This window comes from Carica papaya, chromosome 5 (assembly GCF_054855325.1).
Source record: "Carica papaya isolate Zhongbai chromosome 5, ASM5485532v1, whole genome shotgun sequence".
In the NCBI taxonomy this organism is placed as follows: domain Eukaryota; kingdom Viridiplantae; phylum Streptophyta; class Magnoliopsida; order Brassicales; family Caricaceae; genus Carica; species Carica papaya.
In genome coordinates, this window is record NC_142313.1 from 31668965 (window position 1) to 31687259 (window position 18295).

The following is an 18295-nucleotide window of genomic DNA, read 5'->3' on the forward strand; positions in this document are numbered from 1 at the left end:
GAAGGAGTGTATGTATTTGAAGCGCAAAATTAAACAAGTGGCATCATACCAGCACTAATGCACTGGATACCATCAGAACTCTGCAGTTAAGTGTGGTTTGGCGAAAGTAGTACAATGATGGGTTACCTCCTGGGAAGTTCTCGTGTTGCACCCATTTTCCTTTTTTCAGATGATTCCTTCGACGTTACGCGCGACTTGATTTATGGTCCGCAGGTTTATTCCTAAATGTGAGTCACGGCGCCGTGGCATTTTACTTGATATTAGAACGAGTACGGGAGGTGCAGTTCGCACGCACAAGGAAACAAATGACGGGAGGAGGAAGAAAAGAGAAGGAGTGTATGTATTTGAAGCGCAAAATTAAACATGTGGCCTCGTACCAGCACTTATGCACTGGATCCCATCAGAACTCTGCAGTTAAGTGTGCTTGGGCGGGAGTAGTACTCATATGGGTGACCTCTTGGGAAGTCCTCGTATCACAACAATTTTTGTTCAGACGGGTCGTTCGACGTTACGCGCGACTTGAACTATGGTCCGCTGGTTTATACGCAAATGTGAGTCAACAATAAGGGGTATTTTAATCGATATTAGAACGAGAAGGAGAGGTGCAGTGTGAACGCACAAGGAAACAAATGATGTGAGGGGGAGAGGGAAGAAGGAGTGTATGTATTTTCAGCACGAAATTAAACAGGTGCGGTCACACCAGAACAAATGCACCGGATCCCATCAGAACTCCGCAGTTAAGTGTGCTTTGGCGAAAGTAGTACAATGATGGGTTACCTCCTGGGAAGTTCTTGTGTTGCACCCATTTTCTTTTTTTCAGATGTGTCGTTCGACGTTACGCGCGACTTTAATTATGGTCCACAGATTTATTCACAATTGTGAGTCACGGCGCCGTGGCATTTTACTAGATATTTGAACGAGAACGAGAGGTGCAGTGCGCACGCACAAGGAAACAAATGACGGGAGGGGGAAGAAAGGAGAAGGAGTGTATGTATTTTCAGCACGAAATGAAACAGGTGCGATCATACCAGCACTAATGCAACGGATTCTATCAGAACTCCGTAGGTAAGGGTGCTTGGGCGAGAGTAGTACTTGCATGGGTTACCTCCTGCGAAGTCCTCATATTTCACCCATTTTCTTGTGAAGTCCTCGTGTTGCACCCATTTTTTTGCAGATGATTCTTTCGACGTTACGCGCGACTTGAATTATGGTCCTCAGGTTTATTCGCAAATGTGAGTCACGACGCTGTAGCATTTTACTTGATATTAGAACGAGAACGGGAGGTGTAGTGCGCACGCACAAGGAAACAAATGACGGGAGGGGGAAGAAAGGAGAATGAGTTTATGTATTTGCAGCGCAAAATTAAACAGGTGCGATCATACCAGCACTAATGCACCGGATCCCATCAGAACTCCGCAGTGAAGTCTGCTTGGGCGAGATTAGTACTCGGATGGGTGACCTCCTGGGACGTCCTCGTGTCGCACCAATTTTTTTTCAAACGGGTCGTTCGACGTTACGTGCGTCTGGAACTTGGGTCCGCTGGTTTATACGCAAATGTGAGTCAAGAAGCAGGGGCATTTTAATCGATATTAGAACGAGAATGAGAGGTGAAGTGTGAACGCGCAAGGAAACAAATGACGGGAGGGGGAAGAAATGAGAAGGAGTGTATGTATTTGCAGCACAAAATTAAACAGGTGCGATCATACCAGCACTAAAGGTCCAGATCCCATTAGAACTCCGCAGTTAAGTGTGCTTGGGCGAGAGTAGTACTCGGATGGGTCACCACCTGAGAAGCCCTCGTGTTGCACCTATTTTTTTTTCGGATGGGTTATTCGACGTTACGCGCGAATGGAATTATAAACCACTGGTTCATTTGCAAAGGTGAGTCACGGTGCCGGGGCATATTACTTGATATTAAAACGAGAAAGAGAGATACAGAGTGCACGCACAAGGAAACAAATGACGGGAGGGGGGATGGAAGGAGAAAGAGTGTATGTATTTGCAGTGCAGAATGAAACATGAGGGATCATACCAGCACTAGTGCAACGGATTCTATCAGAACTCCGCAAGTTAAGAGTGCTTGGGCGAGAGTAGCACTAGGATGGGTGACTTCCTGCGAAGTCCTTATATTTCACCCATTTTCTTAGGAAGTCCTCGTGTTGTACCTATTTTTTTGCAGATGATTCTTTCGACGATACGCGCGACTTGATTTATGGTCCGCAGGTTTATTCGCAAATGTGAGTCATGGCGCCGTGGCATTTTACTTGATATTAGAACGAGCATGGGAGGTGCAGTGCGCACGCACAAGGAAACAAATGACGGGAGGGGGAAGAAAGGAGAAAGAGTGTATGTATTTGCAGCTCGAAAGCAAACAGGTGCGATCATACCAGCGCTAATGCACCGGATCGCATCACAACTCCGCAGTTAAGTGTGCTTGGGCGAGAGTAGTACTCGAATGGATGACCTCCTGGGAAGTCCTAGTGTCGCAACAATTTTTTTTTCAGACGGGTCGTTCGACGTTACGCGCGACTTGAACTAGGGTCCGCTGGTTTATACGCAAATGTGAGTAAAAAAGAAGGGGCATTTTAATCGATATTAGAACGAGAAGGAGAGGTGCAGTGTGAACGCACAAGGAAACAAATTATGGGAGGGGGAGGGAAGGAGAAGGAGTGTATGTATTTTCAGCACGAAATGAAACAGGTGCGATCATACCAGCACTAATGCAAAAGATTCTATCAGAACTCCGTAGGTAAGGGTGCTTGGGCGAGAGTAGTGCTAGCATGGGTTACCTCCTGCGAAGTCCTTATATTTCACCCATTTTCTTGTGAAGTCCTCGTGTCGCACAAATTTTTTTTCAGACGGGTCGTTCGACGTTACGCTCGTCTGGAACTAGGGTCCGCTGGTTTATACGCAAATGTGAGTCAAGAAGCAGGGGCATTTTAACCGATATTAGAACGAGAATGAGAGGTGACGTGTGAACGCACAAGGAAACAAATGACGGGTGGGGGAAGAAAGGAGAAGGAGTGTATGTATTTGCAGCGCAAAACTAAACAGGTGCGATCATACCAGCACTAAAGCCCTAGATCCCATTAGAACTCCACAGTTAAGTGTGCTTGGCGAGATTAGTACTCGGATTGTTGACCTCCTGGGAAGTCCTCGTGTCGCACCAATTTTTTTTCAGACGGGTCGTTCGACGTTACGCACGTCTGGAACTAGAGTCCGCTAGTTTATACGCAAATGTGAGTCGAGAAGTATGGGCATTTTAATCGAAATTAGAACGAGAATGAGAGGTAAAGTGTGAACGCACAAGGAAACAAATGACGGGAGGGGGAAGAAAGGAGAAGGAGTGTATGTATTTGCAGCGCGAAATTAAACAGTTGCGATCATACCAGCACTAAAGCTCCGGATCCCATTAGAACTCCGCAGTTAAGTGTGCTTGGGCGATAGTAGTACTCGGATGGGTGTCCACCTGGGAAGCCCTCGTGTTGCACCTATTTTTTTTCGGATGGGTTGTTCGACGTTACGCTCGAATGGAATTATAAACCGCAGGTTCGTTTGCAAAGGTGAGTCGCGGTGCCGGGGCATATTACATGATATTAGAACGAGAAAAAGAGATGCAGAGTGCACGCAAAAGGAAACAAATGACGGGAGGGAGGATGGGAGGAGAAAGAGTGTATGTATTTGCAGTGCAGAATGAAACATGAGGGATCATACCAGCACTAATGCAACGGATTCTATCAGAACTCCGCAGTTAAGGGTGCTTGGGCGAGAAAAGTACTCGGATGGGTGACCTCCTGCGAAGTCCTTATATTTCACCCATTTTTTTGGGAGGTCCTCGTGTTGCAACCATCTTTTTGCAGATGATTCTTTCGACGTTACGCGCGACTTGATTTATGGTCCGCAGGTTTATTTGCAAATGTGAGTCACGGCGCCGTGGTATTTTACTTGATATTAGAACGAGCACGGGAGGTGCAGTGCGCACGCACAAGGAAACAAATGACGGGAGGGGGAAGAAAAGAGAAGGAGTGTATGTATTTGCAGCGCGAAATTAAACAGGTGCAATCATACCAGCACTAATGCACCGGATCCCATTAGAACTCCGCAGTTAAGTGTGCTTGGGCGATAGTAGTACTCGGATGGGTGTCCACCTGGGAAGCCCTCGTGTTGCACTTATTTTTTTTTCGAATGGGTTGTTCGACGTTACGCATGAATGGAATTATAAATCGCAGGTTCACTTGCAAAGGTGAGTCACGGTGCCGGGGCATATTACTTGATATTAGAACGAGAAAAAGAGATGCAGAGTGCACGCAAAAGGAAACAAATGACGGGAGGGAGGATGGGAGGAGAAAGAGTGTATGTATTTGCAGTGCAGAATGAAACATGAGGGATCATACCAGCACTAATGCAACGGATTCTATCAGAACTCCGTAGTTAAGGGTGCTTGGGCGAGAAAAGTACTCGGATGGGTGACCTCCTGCGAAGTCCTTATATTTCACCCAATTTCTTGGGAGGTCCTCGTGTTGCACCCATCTTTTTGCAGATGATTCTTTCGACGTTACGCTCGTCTAGAACTAGGGTCCGCTGTTTTATATGCAAATGTGAGTCAAGAAGCAGGGGCATTTTAATCGATATTAGAACGAGAATGAGAGGTGAAGTGTGATCGCACAAGGAAACAAATGACGGGAGGGGGAAGAAAGGAGAAGGAGTGTATGTATTTGCAGTGCGAAATTAAATAGGTGCGATCATACCAGCACTAAAGCTCCAGATCCCATCAGAACTCCGCAATTAAGTGTGCTTGGGCGAGAGTAGTATTCGGATGGGTGACCACTTGGGAAGCCCTCGTGGTGCACCTATTTTTTTTCGGATGGGTTGTTCGACGTTACGCACGAATGGAATTATAAACTACTGGTTCATTTGCAAAGGTGTGTCACGGTGCCGGGGCATATTACTTGATATTAGAACGAGAAAGAAAGATGCAGAGTGCACGCACAAGGAAACAAATGACGGGAGGGGGAAGAAAGGAGAAGGAGTTTATGTATTTGCAGCGCGAAATTAAACAGGTGCGATCATACCAGCACTAATGCAACCGATACCATCATAACTCCGCAGTTATGTGTGCTTGGGCGAGAGTAGTACTCGGATGGGTGACCTCCTGGGAAGTCCTCGTGTCGCACCAATTTTTTTTCAGACGGGTCGTTCGAAGTTACGCGCGACTGGAACTAGGGTCTGCTGGTTTATACGCAAATGTGAGTCAAGAAGCAGGGGCATTTTAATCGATATTAGAACGAGAATGAGAGGTGAAGTTTGAACGCACAAGGAAACAAATGACGGGAGGGGGAAGAAAGGAGAAGTAGTGTATGTATTTACAGCGCGAAATTAAACAGGTGCGATCATACCAGCACTAAAGCTCCGGATCCTATCAGAACTCCACAGTTAAGTGTGCTTGGGCGATGGTAGTACTCGGATGGGTGACCTCTTGGGAAGTCCTCGTATCGCAACAATTTTTTTTCAGATGGGTCGTTCGACGTTACGCGCGACTGGAACTATGGTCCGCTTGTTTATACGCAAATGTGAGTCAAGAATCTGGAGCATTTTAATCGAAATTAGAACGAGAAGGAGAGGTGCAGTGTGAACGCACAAGGAAACAAATGATGGGAGGGGGGGAGGGAAGAAGTAGTGTATGTATTTACAGCGCGAAATTAAACAGGTGCGATCATACCAGCACTAAAGCTCCGGATCCTATCAGAACTCCACAGTTAAGTGTGCTTGGGCGATGGTAGTACTCGGATGGGTGACCTCTTGGGAAGTCCTCGTATCGCAACAATTTTTTTTCAGATGGGTCGTTCGACGTTACGCGCGACTGGAACTATGGTCCGCTTGTTTATACGCAAATGTGAGTCAAGAATCTGGAGCATTTTAATCGATATTAGAACGAGAAGGAGAGGTGCAGTGTGAACGCACAAGGAAACAAATGATGGGAGGGGGGGAGGGAAGAAGGAGTGTATGTATTTTCAGCACGAAATTAAACAGGTGCGGTCAGACCAGCACAAATGCACCGGATCCCATCAGAACTCTGCAGTTAAGTGTGCTTTCGCGAAAGTAGTACAATGATGGGTTACCTCAAGGGAAGTTCTCGTGTTGCACCCATTTTCTTTTTTTCAGATGTGCCGTTCGACGTTACGCGCGACTTTAATTATGGTCCGCAGATTTATTCGCAAATGTAAGTCACGGCGCCGTGGCATTTTACTTTATATTTGAACGAGAACGAGAGGTGCAGTGCGCACGCACAAGGAAACAAATAACGGGAGGGGGAAGAAAGGAGAAGGAGTTTATGTATTTACAGCGCGAAATTAAACAGGTGTGATCATACCAGCACTAATGCACCGGATCCCATCAGAACTCCGCAGTTATGTGTGCTTGGGCGAGAGTAGTACTCGGATTTGAGACCTCCTGGGAAGTCCTCGTGTTGCACTAAATTTTTTTTTCAGACGGGTCGTTCGACGATACGCGCGACTGGAACTAGGGTCCGCTGGTTTATACACAAATGTGAGTCAAGAAGTAGGGGCATTTTAATTAATATTAGAACGAGAAGGAGAGATGCAGAGTGCACGCACAAGGAAACAAATGACGGGAGGGGGGATGGAGGGAGAAAAAGTGTATGTATTTGCAGCGCAGAATGAAACATGAGCAATCATACCAGCACCAATGCAACGGATTCTATCAGAACTTCGCAGGTTAAGGGTGCTTGGGCGAGATTAGCACTAGGATGGGTGACCTCCTGCGAAGTCCTTATATTTCACCAATTTTCTTAGGAAGTCCTCGTGTTGCACCCATTTTTTTGCAGATGATTCTTTCGACGATACGCGTGACTTGAATTATGGTCCTCAGGTTTATTCGCAAATGTGAGTCACGGCACCGTAGCATTTTACTTGATATTAGAACGAGCACGGGAGGTGCAGTGCGCACGCACAATTAAACAAATGACGGGAGGGGGAAGAAAGGAGAAGGAGTTTATGTATTTGCAGCGCGGAATTAAACGGGTGCGATCATACCAGCACTAATGCACCGGATCCCATCAGAACTCCGTAGTTAAGTGTGTTTGGGCGAGAGTAGTACTCGTATGGGTGACCTCTTGGGAAGTCCTCGTGTCGCACTAAATTTTTTTTTCAGACGGGTCGTTCGACATTACGCGCGACTGGAACTAGGGTCCGCTGGTTTATACGCAAATGTGAGTCAAGAAGCAGGGGCGTTTTAATTGATATTAGAACGAGAAGGAGAGATGCAGAGTGCACGCACAAGGAAACAAATAATGGGAGGGGGGATGGAGGGAGAAAAAGTGTATGTATTTGCAGCGCAGACTGAAACATGAGCAATCATACCAGCACCAATGCAACGGATTCTATCAGAAGTCCGCAGGTTAAGGGTGCTTGGGCGAGAGTAGCACTAGGATGGGTGACCTCCTGGGAAGTTCTTTTGTCGCACTAATTTTTTTTTCAGACGGGTCGTTCGACGTTACGTGCGACTGGAACTAGGGTCCACTGGTTTATACGCAAATGTGAGTCAAGAAGCAGAGACATTTTAATCGATATTAGAACAAGAAAGAGAGATGCAGAGTGCACGCACAAGGAAACAAATGATGGGAGGGGGGATGGAGGGAGAAAAAGTGTATGTATTTGCAGCGCAGAATGAAACATGAGCAATCATACTAGCACCAATGCAACGGATTCTATCAGAACTCCGCAAGTTAAGGGTGCTTGGGCAAGAGTAGCACTAGGATGGGTGACCTCCTGCGAAGTCCTTATATTTCACCCATTTTATTAGGAAGTCCTCGTGTTACACCCATTTTTTTGCAAATGATTCTTTCGACGATACGCGCGACTTGAATAATGGTCCTCAGGTTTATTCGCAAATGTGAGTCACAGCACCGTAACATTTTACTTGATATTAGAACGAGCACGGGAGGTGCTGTGCGCACGCACAAGGAAATAAATGACGGGAGGGGAAAGAAATGGGAAGGAGTTTATGTATTTGCAGTGCGGAATTCACCGGGTGCGATCATACCGCCACTAATGCACCGGATCCCATCAGAACTCCGCAGTTAAGTGTGCTTGGGCGAGAGTGGTACTCGGATGGGTGACCTCCTGGGAAGTCCTCGTGTCGCAACAATTTTTTTTCAGACGGGTTGTTCGACGTTTCGCGCGACTGGAACTAGGGTCCGCTGGTTTAGACGCAAATGTGAGTCAAGAAGCAGGGGCATTTTAATCCATATTAGAACGAGAATGAGAGGTGCAGTGTGAACGCACAAGGAAACAATTGACGGGTGGGGGAAGAAAGGAGAAGGAGTGTATGTATTTGCAGCGCGAAATTAAACAGGTGCGATCATACCAGCACTAAAGCCCCGGATCCCATCAGAACTCTGCAGTTAAGTGTGCTTGGGCGAGAGTAGTACTCGGATGGGTTACCTCCTGCGAAGTCCTTATATTTTACCCATTTTCTCGGGAGGTCCTCGTGCTGCACCCATTTTTTTGCAGATGATTCTTTCGACGTTACGCGCGACATGATTTATGGTCTGCAGGTTTATTCGCAAATGTGAGTCACGGTGCCGTGGCATTTTACTTGATATTAGAACGAGTACGGGAGGTGCAGTGCGCACGCACAAGGAAACAAATGACGGGAGGAGGAAGAAAAGAGAAGGAGTGTATGTATTTGAAGCGCAAAATTAAACAAGTGGCATCATACCAGAACTAATGCACTGGATCCCATCAGAACTCTGCAGTTAAGTGTGCTTGGTCGAGAGTAGTACTCGGATGGATGACCTCTTGGGAAGTCCTCGTATCACAACAATTTTTTTTCAGATGGGTCGTTCGACGTTACGCGCGACTGGAACTATGGTCCGCTGGTTTATACGCAAATGTGAGTCAAGAATCAGGGGCATTTTAATTGATATTAGAACGAGAAGGAGAGGTGCAGTGTGAACGCACAAGGAAACAAATGATGGGAGGGGGGGATGGAAGAAGGAGTGTATGTATATTCAGCACGAAATTAAACAGTTGCGGTCACACCAGCACAAATGCACCGGATCCCATCAGAAGTCCGCAGTTAAGTGTGCTTTGGCGAAAGTAGTACAATGATGGGTTACCTCCTGGGAAGTTCTCGTGTTGCACCCATTTTCTTTTTTTCAGATGTGCCGTTCGACGTTACGCGCGACTTTAATTATGGTTCGCAGATTTATTCGCAAATGTGAGTCACGGCGCCGTGGCTTTTTACTTGATATTTGTACGAGAACGAGAGGTGCAGTGCGCACGCACAAGGAAACAAATGACGGGAGGGGGGATGGAAGGAGAAAGAGTGTATGTATTTGCAGTGCAGAATGAAACATGAGGGATCATACCAGCACTAATGCAACGGATTCTATCAGAACTCCGCAGTTAAGGGTGCTTGGGCGAGAAAAGTACTCGGATGGGTGACCTCCTGCGAAGTCCTTATATTTCACTCATTTTCTTGGGAGGTGCTCGTGTTGCACCCATCTTTTTGCAGATGATTCTTTCGACGTTACGCGCGACTTGATTTATGGTCCGCAGATTTATTCGCAAATGTGAGTCACGGCACGGTGACATTTTACTTGATATTAGAACGAGTACGGGAGGTACAGTGCGCACGCACAAGGAAACAAATGACGGGATGAGGAAGAAATGAGAATGAGTGTATGTATTTGAAGCCCAAAATTAAACAAGTGGCATCATACCAGCACTACTGTACTGGATCCCATCAGAACTCTGCAGTTGAGTGTGCTTGTGCGCACAAGCACACTCAACTGCAGAGTTCTGATGGGATCCAGTGCATTTGTGCTGGTGTGAACGCACCTGTTTAATTTCGTGCTGAAAATACATACACTCCTTCTTCCCTCCCTCCCTCCCATCATTTGTTTCCTTGTGCGTTCACATTGCACCTCTCATTCTCGTTCTAATATCGATTAAAATGCCCCTGATTCTTGACTCACATTTGCGTATAAACCAGCGGACCATAGTTCCAGTCGCGCGTAACGTCGAACGACCCATCTGAAAAAAAATTGTTGCGATACGAGGACTTCCCAAGAGGTCATCCATCCGAGTACTACTCTCGCCCAAGCACGCTTAACTGCAGAGTTCTGATGGAATCGAGTGCATTAGTGCTGGCATGATGCCACTTGTTTAATTTCACGCTGTAAATACATAAACTCCTTCTCCTTTCTTCCCCCTCCCGTCATTTGTTTCCTTGTGGGTGCGCACTGTACCTCTCATTCTCGTTCAAATATCAAGTAAAATGCCACGGTGCCGTGACTCACATTTGCGAATAAATATGTAGACCATAATTAAAGTCGCGTGTAACGTCGAACGGTACATCTGAAAAAAAGAAAATGGGTGCAACACGAGAACTTCCCAGAAGGTAACCCATCATTTTACTACTTACGCCAAAGCACACTTAACTGCGAAGTTCTGATGGGATCCGGTTCATTTGTGCTGGTGTGACCGCACCTGTTTAATTTCGTGCTGAAAATACATACACTCCTTCTTCCCTCCCCCATCCCATCATTTGTTTCCTTGTACGTTCACATTGCACCTCTCCTTCTCAATCTAATATCGATTAAAATGCCCCTGATTCTTGACTCACATTTGCTTATAAACCAGCGGACCATAGTTCCAGTCGCGCGTAATGTCGAACGACCTATCTGAAAAAAACTTGTTGCAATACGAGGACTTCCCAAGAGGTCACCCATCCGAGTACTACTCTCGCCCGAGCACCCTTAACTGCAGAGTTTTGATGGGATCCAGTGCAGTAGTGCTAGTATGATGCCACTTGTTTAATTTTGCGCTTTAAATACATACACTCATTCTCTTTTCTTCCTCATCCCGTCATTTGTTTCCTTGTGCGTGCGCACTGCACCTCCCGTACTCGTTCTAATATCAAGTAAAATGCCACGGCGCCGTGACTCACATTTGCGAATAAATCTGCAGACCATAAATCAAGTCGCGCGTAACGTCGAAAGAATCATCTGCAAAAAAATGGGTGCAACACGAGGACCTCCTAAGAAAATGGGTGAAATATAATGACTTCGCAGGAGGTCACCCATCGGAGTACTTTTCTCGCCCAAGCACCCTTAACTGCGGAGTTCTGATAGAATCCGTTGCATTAGTGCTGGTATGATCCCTCATGTTTCATTCTGCACTACAAATACAAACACTCTTTCTCCTTCCATCTCCCCTCCCGTCATTTATTTCCTTGTGCGTGCACTCTGCATCTCTCTTTCTCGTTCTAATATCAAGTAATATGCCCCGGCAACGTGACTCACCTTTGCAAATGAACCAACGGTTTATAATTCCATTCGCGCGTAACGTCGAACAACCCATCCGAAAAAAAATTGGTGCAACACAAGGGCTTCCCAAGTGGTCACCCATCCGAGTACTACTCTCGCCCAAGCACACTTAACTGCGGAGTTCTGATAGGATCCGAAGCTTTAGTGCTGGTATGATCGCAACTGTTTAATTTTGCGCTGCAAATACATACACTCCTTCTCCTTTCTTCCCCCTCCCGTCATTTGTTTCCTTGTGCGTTCACACTTGACCTCTCATTCTCGTTCTAATATCGATTAAAATGCCCCTGCTTCTTGACTCACAATTGCGTATAAACCAGCGGACCCTAGTTCCAGACGCGCGTAACGTCGAACGACCCGTCTGAAAAAAAATTGGTGCGACACGAGGACTTCCCTGGAGGTCACCCATCCGAGTACTAATCTCGCCCAAGCACACTTCACTGCGGAGTTCTGATGGGATCCGGTACATTAGTGCTGGTATGATCGCACCTGTTTAATTTTGCGCTGCAAATACATAAACTCATTCCCCTTTCTTCCCCCTCCCGTCATTTGTTACCTTGTGAGTGCGCACTGCACCTCCTGTTCTCGTTCTAATATCAAGTAAAATGCTTTAGCGCCGTGACTCACATTTGCGAATAAACTTGAGGACCATAATTCAAGTCGCGCGTAACGTTGAAAGAATCATCTGCAAAAAAATGGGTGCAACACGAGGACTTCACAAGAAAATGGGTTAAATATAAGGACTTCGCAGGAGGTAACCCATGCTAGTACTACTCTCGCCCAAGCACCCTTACCTACGGAGTTCTGATAGAATCCGTTGCATTAGTGCTGGTGTGATCGCACCTGTTTCATTTCGTGCTGAAAATACATACACTCCTTCTCCTTCCCTCGCCCTCCCATCAATTGTTTCCTTGTGCGTTCACACTGCACCTCTCCTTCTCGTTCTAATATCGATTAAAATGCCCTCGCTTCTTGACTCACAATTGCGTATAAACCAGCGGACCCCAGTTCCAGTCGAGCGTAACGTCGAACGACCCGTCTGAAAAAAAATTGGTGCGACACGAGGACTTCCCAAGAGGTCACCCATCTGAGAACTACTCTCGCCCAAGCACACTTAACTACGGAGTTCTGATAGGATCCGGTGCATTTGTGCTGGTATGATCGCACCTGTTTAATTTCGCGCTGCAAATACATACACTCATTCCCCTTTCTTCCCCCTCCCGTCATTTGTTTCCTTGTGCGTGCGCACTGTACCTCCCGTTCTCGTTCTAATATCAAGTAAAATGCCACGGCGCCGTAACTCACATTTGCGAATAAACCTGAGGACCATAATTCAAGTCGCGCGTAACGTCGAAAGAATCATCTGCAAAAAAATGGGTGCAACACGAGGACTTTTACAAGAAAATCGGTGAAATATAAGGATTTCGCAGGAGGTAACCCTTGCTAGTACTACTCTCGCCCAAGCACCCTTACCTACGGAGTTCTGATAGAATCCGTTGCATTAGTGCTGGTATGATCGCACCTGTTTTATTTCGTGCTGAAAATACATACACTCCTTCTCCTTCCCTCCCCCTCCCATCAATTGTTTCCATGTGCGTTCACACTGCACCTCTCTTTCTCGTTCTAATATAGATTAAAATGGGTGCAACACGAGGACATCACAAGAAAATGAGTGAAATATAAGGACTTCGCAGGAGGTAACCCATGCTAGTACTACTCTCGCCCAAGCACCCTTACCTACGGAGTTCTGATAGAATCCGTTGCATTAGTGCTGGTGTGATCGCACCTGTTTCATTTCGTGCTGAAAATACATACACTCCTTCTCCTTCCCTCCCCCTCCCATTAATTGTTTCCTTGTGCGTTCACACTGCACTTCTCTTTCTCGTTCTAATATCGATTAAAATGTCCCTGCTTCTTAACTCACATTTGCGTATAGACCAGCGGACCCTAGTTCCAGTCCTGCGTAACGTCGAACGACCCGTTTGCAAAAAAATTGGAACAACACGAGGACTTCCCAGGAGGTCACCCATCCAAGTACTACTCTCGCCCAAGCACGCTTAACTTCGGAGTTCTGATGAGATCCGGTGCATTAGTGCTTGTATGATCACACCTGTTTCATTTTGTGCTGAAAATATATACACTCCTTCTCATTCCCTCCCCCTCCCATCAATTGTTTCCTTATGCGTTCACACTGTACCTCTCCTTCTCGTTCTAATATCGATTAAAATGCCCCTGCTTCTTGACTCACATTTGCGTATAAACCAGCGGACCCTAGTTCCAGTCGCGCGTAACGTCGAACAACCAGTCTGAAAAAAAAAATTGGTGCGACATGAGGACTTCCCAGGAGGTCACCCATCCGAGTACTACTCTCGCCCAAGCACACTTAACTGCAGAGTTCTGATGGGATCCAGTGCATTAATGCTGGTATGATCGCACCCATCTAATTCCACGCTGCAAATACATAAACTCCTTCTCCTTTCTTCCCCCACCCGTCATTTGTTTCCTTGTGCGTGCGCACTGCACCTCCCGTGCTCGTTCTAATATCAAGTAAAATGCTACGGTGCCATGACTCACATTTGCGAATAAACCTGAGGGCCATAATTCAAGTCGCGCGTATCGTCGAAAGAATCATCTACAAAAAAAGAGGTGCAACACGAGGACTTCCTATGAAAATGGGTGAAATATAAGGACTTCGCTGGAAGTCACCCATCTTAGTGCTACTCTCGCCCAACCACCTTTAACTTGCGGAGTTCTGATAGAATCCGTTGCATTGGTACTGGTATGATTGCTCATGTTTCATTCTGCGCTGCAAATACATATACTTTTTCTCCCTCCATCCCCTACCGTCATTTGTTTCCTTGTGCGTGCACTCTGCATCTCTCCTTCTCGTTCTAATATGGATTAAAATGCCCCTGCTTCTTGACTCACATTTGCGTATAAACCAGTGGACCCTTGTTGCAGTTGCGCGTAACGTCGAACGACCCGTCTGAAAAAAAAATTAGTGCGACACGAGGACTTCCCAAGAGGTAACCCATTCGAGTACTACTCTCGCCCAAGCACACTTCACTGCGGAGTTCTGATGGGATCCAGTACATTAGTGCTGGTATGATCGCACCTGTTTAATTTTGCGCTGCAAATACATAAACTCATTCCCTTTTCTTCCCCCTCCCGTCATTTGTTTCCTTGTGCGTGCGTACTGCACCTCCTGTTCTCGTTCTAATATCAAGTAAAATGCTACAGCGCCGTGACTCACATTTGCGAATAAACCTGAGGACCATAATTCAAGTCGCGCGTAACGTCGAAAGAATCATCTGCAAAAAAATGGGTGCAACACGAGGACTTCACAAGAAAATGGGTTAAATATAAGGACTTCGCAGGAGGTAACCCATGCTAGTACAACTCTCGCCCAAGCACCCTTACCTACGGAGTTCTGATAGAATCCGTTGCATTAGTGCTGGTGTGATCGCACCTGTTTCATTTCGTGCTGAAAATACATACACTCCTTCTCCTTCCCTCGCCCTCCCATCAATTGTTTCCTTGTGCGTTCACACTGCACCTCTCCTTCTCGTTCTAATATCGATTAAAATGCCCCTGCTTCTTGACTCACAATTGCGTATAAACCAGCGGACCCCAGTTCCAGTCGAGCGTAACGTCGAACGACCCGTCTGAAAAAAAATTGGTGCGACACGAGGACTTCCCAAGAGGTCACCCATCTGAGAACTACTCTCGCCCAAGCACACTTACCTACGGAGTTCTGATGGGATTCGGTGCATTTGTGCTGGTATGATCGCACCTGTTTAATTTCACGCTGCAAATACATACACTCATTCCCCTTTCTTCCCCCTCCCGTCATTTGTTTCCTTGTGCGTGCGCACTGTACCTCCCGTTCTCGTTCTAATATCAAGTAAAATGCCACGGCGCCGTGACTCACATTTGCGAATAAACCTGAGGACCATAATTCAAGTCGTGCGTAACGTCGAAAGAATCATCTGCAAAAAAATGGGTGCAACACGAGGACTTCACAAGAAAATGGGCGAAATATAAGGACTTCGCCGGAGGTAACCCATGCTAGTACTACTCTCGCCCAAACACCCTTACCTATGGAGTTCTGATAGAATCTGTTGCATTAGTGCTGGTATGATCGCACCTGTTTCATTTCGCGCTGCAAATACATACATTCCTTCTCCTTTCTTCCCCCTCCCGTCATTTATTTCCTTGTGCGTGCGCACTGCACCTCTCGTTCTCGTTCAAATATCAGGTAAAATGCCACGGCGCCATGACTCACATTTGCGAATAAATCTGCGGACCATAATTAAAGTCGCGTGTAACGTCAAACGGCACATCTGAAAAAAAAAATGGGTGCAACAAGAGAACTTCCCACGAGGTAACCCATCATTGTATTACTTTCGCCAAAGCACACTTAACTGCGGAGTTCTGATGGGATCCGGTGCATTTGTGCTGGTATGATCGCACCTGTTTAATTTCGCGCTGCAAATACATACACTCATTCCCTTTTCTTCGCCCTCCCGTCATTTGTTTCCTTGTGCGTGCGCACTGTACCTCCCGTTCTCGTTCTAATATCAAGTAAAATGCCACGGCGCCGTAACTCACATTTGCGAATAAACCTGAGGACCATAATTCAAGTCGCGCGTAACGTCGAAAGAATCATCTGCAAAAAAATGGGTGCAACACGAGGACTTTTACAAGAAAATCGGTGAAATATAAGGACTTCGCAGGAGGTAACCCTTGCTAGTACTACTCTCGCCCAAGCACCCTTACCTACGGAGTTCTGATAGAATCCGTTGCATTAGTGCTGGTATGATCGCACCTGTTTCATTTCGTGCTGAAAATACATACATTCCATCTCCTTCCCTCCCCCTCCCATCAATTGTTTCCTTGTGCGTTCACACTGCACCTCTCTTTCTCGTTCTAATATCGATTAAAATGGGTGCAACACGAGGACATCACAAGAAAATGAGTGAAATATAAGGACTTCGCAGGAGGTAACCCATGCTATTACAACTCTCGCCCAAGCACCCTTACCTACGGAGTTCTGATAGAATCCGTTGCATTAGTGCTGGTGTGATCGCACCTGTTTCATTTCGTGCTGAAAATACATACACTCCTTTTCCTTCCCTCGCCCTCCCATCAATTGTTTCCTTTTGCGTTCACACTGCACCTCTCCTTCTCGTTCTAATATCGATTAAAATGCCCCTGCTTCTTGACTCACATTTGCGTATAAACCAGCGGACCCTAGTTCCAGTCGCGCGTAACGTCGAACAACCCGTCTGAAAAAAAATTGGTGTGACACGAGGACTTCCCAAGAGGTCACCCATCTGAGAACTACTCTCGCCCAAGCACACTTAACTACGGAGTTCTGATGGGATCCGGTGCATTAGTGATGGTATGATCGCACCCGTTTAATTCCGCGCTGCAAATACATAAACTCCTTCTCCTTTCTTCCCCCTCCCGTCATTTGTTTCCTTGTGCGTGCGCACTGCACCTCCCGTGCTCGTTCTAATATCAAGTAAAATGCTACGGTGCCATGACTCACATTTGCGAATAAACCTGAGGACCATAATTCAAGTCGCGCGTATCGTCGAAAGAATCATCTGCAAAAAAATAGGTGCAACACGAGGACTTCCTAAGAAAATGTGTGAAATATAAGGACTTCAAAGGAAGTTACCCATCCTAGTGCTACTCTCGCCCAAGCACCTTTAACTTGCGGAGTTCTGATAGAATCCGTTGCATTGGTGCTGGTATGATTGCTCATATTTCATTCTGCGCTGCAAATACATATACTTTTTCTTCCTCCATCCCCCCTCCCGTCATTTGTTTCCTTGTGCTTGCACTCTGCATCTCTCCTTCTCGTTCTAATATGGATTAAAATACCCCTGCTTCTTGACTCACATTTGCGTATAAACCAGTGGACCCTTGTTCCAGTCGCGCGTAACGTCGAACAACCCGTCTGAAAAAAAAATTAGTGCGACACGAGGACTTCCCAAGAGGTAATCCATTCGAGTATTACTCTCGCCCAAGCACACTTAACTGCGGAGTTCTGATGGAATCCGGTGCATTAGTGCTGGTATGATCGCAACTGTTTAATTTCGCGCTGCAAATACATAAACTCCTTCTCCTTTCTTCCCCCTCCCATCATTTGTTTCCTTGTGCGTGCGCACTGCACCTCTCGTTCTCGCTCAAATATCAAGTAAAATGCCACGGCGCCGTGACTCACATTTGCGAATAAATCTGCGGACCATAATTAAAGTCGGACGTAAGGTCGAACGGCACATCTGAAAAAAAGAAAATGGGTGCAACACGAGAACCTCCCAGGAGGTAACCCATCATTGTACTACTTTCGCCAAAGCACACTTCACTGCGGAGTTCTGATGGGATCCGGTGCATTTGTGCTGGTGTGACCGCACTTGTTTAATTTCGTGCTGAAAATACATACACTCCTTCTTCCCTCCCCCCCTCCCATCATTTGTTTCCTTGTGCGTTCACACTGCACCTCTTCTTCTCCTTCTAATATCGATTAAAATGCCCCTGATTCTTGACTCACATTTGCGTATAAACCAGCGGACCATAGTTCCAGTCGTGCGTAACGTCGATCGATTCATCTGAAAAAAAATTGTTGCGATACGAGAACTTCCCAAGAGGTCACCCATCCAAGTACTACTCTCGCCCAAGCACACTTAACTGCAGAGTTTTGATGAGATCCAGTGCATTAGTGCTGGTATGTTGCATCTTGTTTAATTTTGCGCTTCAAATACATACACTCCTCTTTTCTTCCTCCTCCCGTCATTTGTTTCCTTGTGCATGCGCACTGCACCTCCCGTACTCGTTCTAATATCAAGTAAAATGCCACAGCGCCGTGACTCACATTTGCGAATAAACCTGCGGACCATAAATCAAGTCGCGCGTAACGTCGAAAGAATCATCTGC

At 46.4% G+C, this 18295-nt stretch overlaps 3 non-coding genes and 32 pseudogenes across 3 annotated transcripts; 20 read left to right on the plus strand and 15 right to left on the minus strand.

Annotated features, from left to right (window-relative positions):
- Nucleotides 1–363: 363 nt before the first annotated feature.
- On the plus strand, nt 364–480 carry LOC148265083 (5S ribosomal RNA; annotated as a pseudogene).
- Nucleotides 481–686: 206 nt separating this feature from the next.
- Nucleotides 687–805, plus strand: LOC148265084 (5S ribosomal RNA; annotated as a pseudogene).
- Nucleotides 806–1014: 209 nt separating this feature from the next.
- Nucleotides 1015–1133, plus strand: LOC148265085 (5S ribosomal RNA; annotated as a pseudogene).
- Nucleotides 1134–1368: 235 nt separating this feature from the next.
- On the plus strand, nt 1369–1487 carry LOC148265086 (5S ribosomal RNA; annotated as a pseudogene).
- A 205-nt stretch (nt 1488–1692) lies between these two features.
- LOC148265087 (5S ribosomal RNA) lies at nt 1693–1811 on the plus strand (annotated as a pseudogene).
- A 562-nt stretch (nt 1812–2373) lies between these two features.
- LOC148265088 (5S ribosomal RNA) lies at nt 2374–2492 on the plus strand (annotated as a pseudogene).
- Nucleotides 2493–3052: 560 nt separating this feature from the next.
- LOC148265089 (5S ribosomal RNA) lies at nt 3053–3170 on the plus strand (annotated as a pseudogene).
- Nucleotides 3171–3375: 205 nt separating this feature from the next.
- On the plus strand, nt 3376–3494 carry LOC148265090 (5S ribosomal RNA; annotated as a pseudogene).
- Nucleotides 3495–4054: 560 nt separating this feature from the next.
- On the plus strand, nt 4055–4173 carry LOC148265091 (5S ribosomal RNA; annotated as a pseudogene).
- Nucleotides 4174–4734: 561 nt separating this feature from the next.
- Nucleotides 4735–4853, plus strand: LOC148265092 (5S ribosomal RNA; annotated as a pseudogene).
- Nucleotides 4854–5058: 205 nt separating this feature from the next.
- Nucleotides 5059–5177, plus strand: LOC148265093 (5S ribosomal RNA; annotated as a pseudogene).
- Nucleotides 5178–5382: 205 nt separating this feature from the next.
- On the plus strand, nt 5383–5501 carry LOC148265094 (5S ribosomal RNA; annotated as a pseudogene).
- Nucleotides 5502–5705: 204 nt separating this feature from the next.
- Nucleotides 5706–5824, plus strand: LOC148265095 (5S ribosomal RNA; annotated as a pseudogene).
- A 204-nt stretch (nt 5825–6028) lies between these two features.
- LOC148265096 (5S ribosomal RNA) lies at nt 6029–6147 on the plus strand (annotated as a pseudogene).
- Nucleotides 6148–6356: 209 nt separating this feature from the next.
- Nucleotides 6357–6475, plus strand: LOC148265097 (5S ribosomal RNA; annotated as a pseudogene).
- A 563-nt stretch (nt 6476–7038) lies between these two features.
- LOC148265098 (5S ribosomal RNA) lies at nt 7039–7157 on the plus strand. Its single transcript, XR_015820383.1, has one exon. It is a non-coding gene; the product is annotated as a 5S ribosomal RNA (ribosomal RNA).
- Nucleotides 7158–8047: 890 nt separating this feature from the next.
- Nucleotides 8048–8166, plus strand: LOC148265099 (5S ribosomal RNA; annotated as a pseudogene).
- Nucleotides 8167–8371: 205 nt separating this feature from the next.
- Nucleotides 8372–8490, plus strand: LOC148265100 (5S ribosomal RNA; annotated as a pseudogene).
- A 558-nt stretch (nt 8491–9048) lies between these two features.
- Nucleotides 9049–9167, plus strand: LOC148265101 (5S ribosomal RNA; annotated as a pseudogene).
- Nucleotides 9168–9377: 210 nt separating this feature from the next.
- Nucleotides 9378–9498, plus strand: LOC148265102 (5S ribosomal RNA; annotated as a pseudogene).
- A 571-nt stretch (nt 9499–10069) lies between these two features.
- Nucleotides 10070–10187, minus strand: LOC148265103 (5S ribosomal RNA; annotated as a pseudogene).
- A 210-nt stretch (nt 10188–10397) lies between these two features.
- Nucleotides 10398–10516, minus strand: LOC148265104 (5S ribosomal RNA; annotated as a pseudogene).
- Nucleotides 10517–10719: 203 nt separating this feature from the next.
- Nucleotides 10720–10837, minus strand: LOC148265105 (5S ribosomal RNA; annotated as a pseudogene).
- Nucleotides 10838–11398: 561 nt separating this feature from the next.
- LOC148265106 (5S ribosomal RNA) lies at nt 11399–11517 on the minus strand (annotated as a pseudogene).
- Nucleotides 11518–11722: 205 nt separating this feature from the next.
- Nucleotides 11723–11841, minus strand: LOC148265107 (5S ribosomal RNA). The gene has a single exon (XR_015820580.1). It is a non-coding gene; the product is annotated as a 5S ribosomal RNA (ribosomal RNA).
- Nucleotides 11842–12400: 559 nt separating this feature from the next.
- LOC148265108 (5S ribosomal RNA) lies at nt 12401–12519 on the minus strand. Its single transcript, XR_015820668.1, has one exon. It is a non-coding gene; the product is annotated as a 5S ribosomal RNA (ribosomal RNA).
- An 824-nt stretch (nt 12520–13343) lies between these two features.
- Nucleotides 13344–13462, minus strand: LOC148265109 (5S ribosomal RNA; annotated as a pseudogene).
- Nucleotides 13463–13669: 207 nt separating this feature from the next.
- LOC148265110 (5S ribosomal RNA) lies at nt 13670–13788 on the minus strand (annotated as a pseudogene).
- A 560-nt stretch (nt 13789–14348) lies between these two features.
- On the minus strand, nt 14349–14467 carry LOC148265111 (5S ribosomal RNA; annotated as a pseudogene).
- Nucleotides 14468–15026: 559 nt separating this feature from the next.
- On the minus strand, nt 15027–15145 carry LOC148265112 (5S ribosomal RNA; annotated as a pseudogene).
- Nucleotides 15146–15706: 561 nt separating this feature from the next.
- Nucleotides 15707–15825, minus strand: LOC148265113 (5S ribosomal RNA; annotated as a pseudogene).
- Nucleotides 15826–16649: 824 nt separating this feature from the next.
- LOC148265114 (5S ribosomal RNA) lies at nt 16650–16768 on the minus strand (annotated as a pseudogene).
- A 562-nt stretch (nt 16769–17330) lies between these two features.
- Nucleotides 17331–17449, minus strand: LOC148265115 (5S ribosomal RNA; annotated as a pseudogene).
- Nucleotides 17450–17658: 209 nt separating this feature from the next.
- Nucleotides 17659–17777, minus strand: LOC148265116 (5S ribosomal RNA; annotated as a pseudogene).
- A 204-nt stretch (nt 17778–17981) lies between these two features.
- On the minus strand, nt 17982–18099 carry LOC148265117 (5S ribosomal RNA; annotated as a pseudogene).
- Nucleotides 18100–18295: the final 196 nt, after the last annotated feature.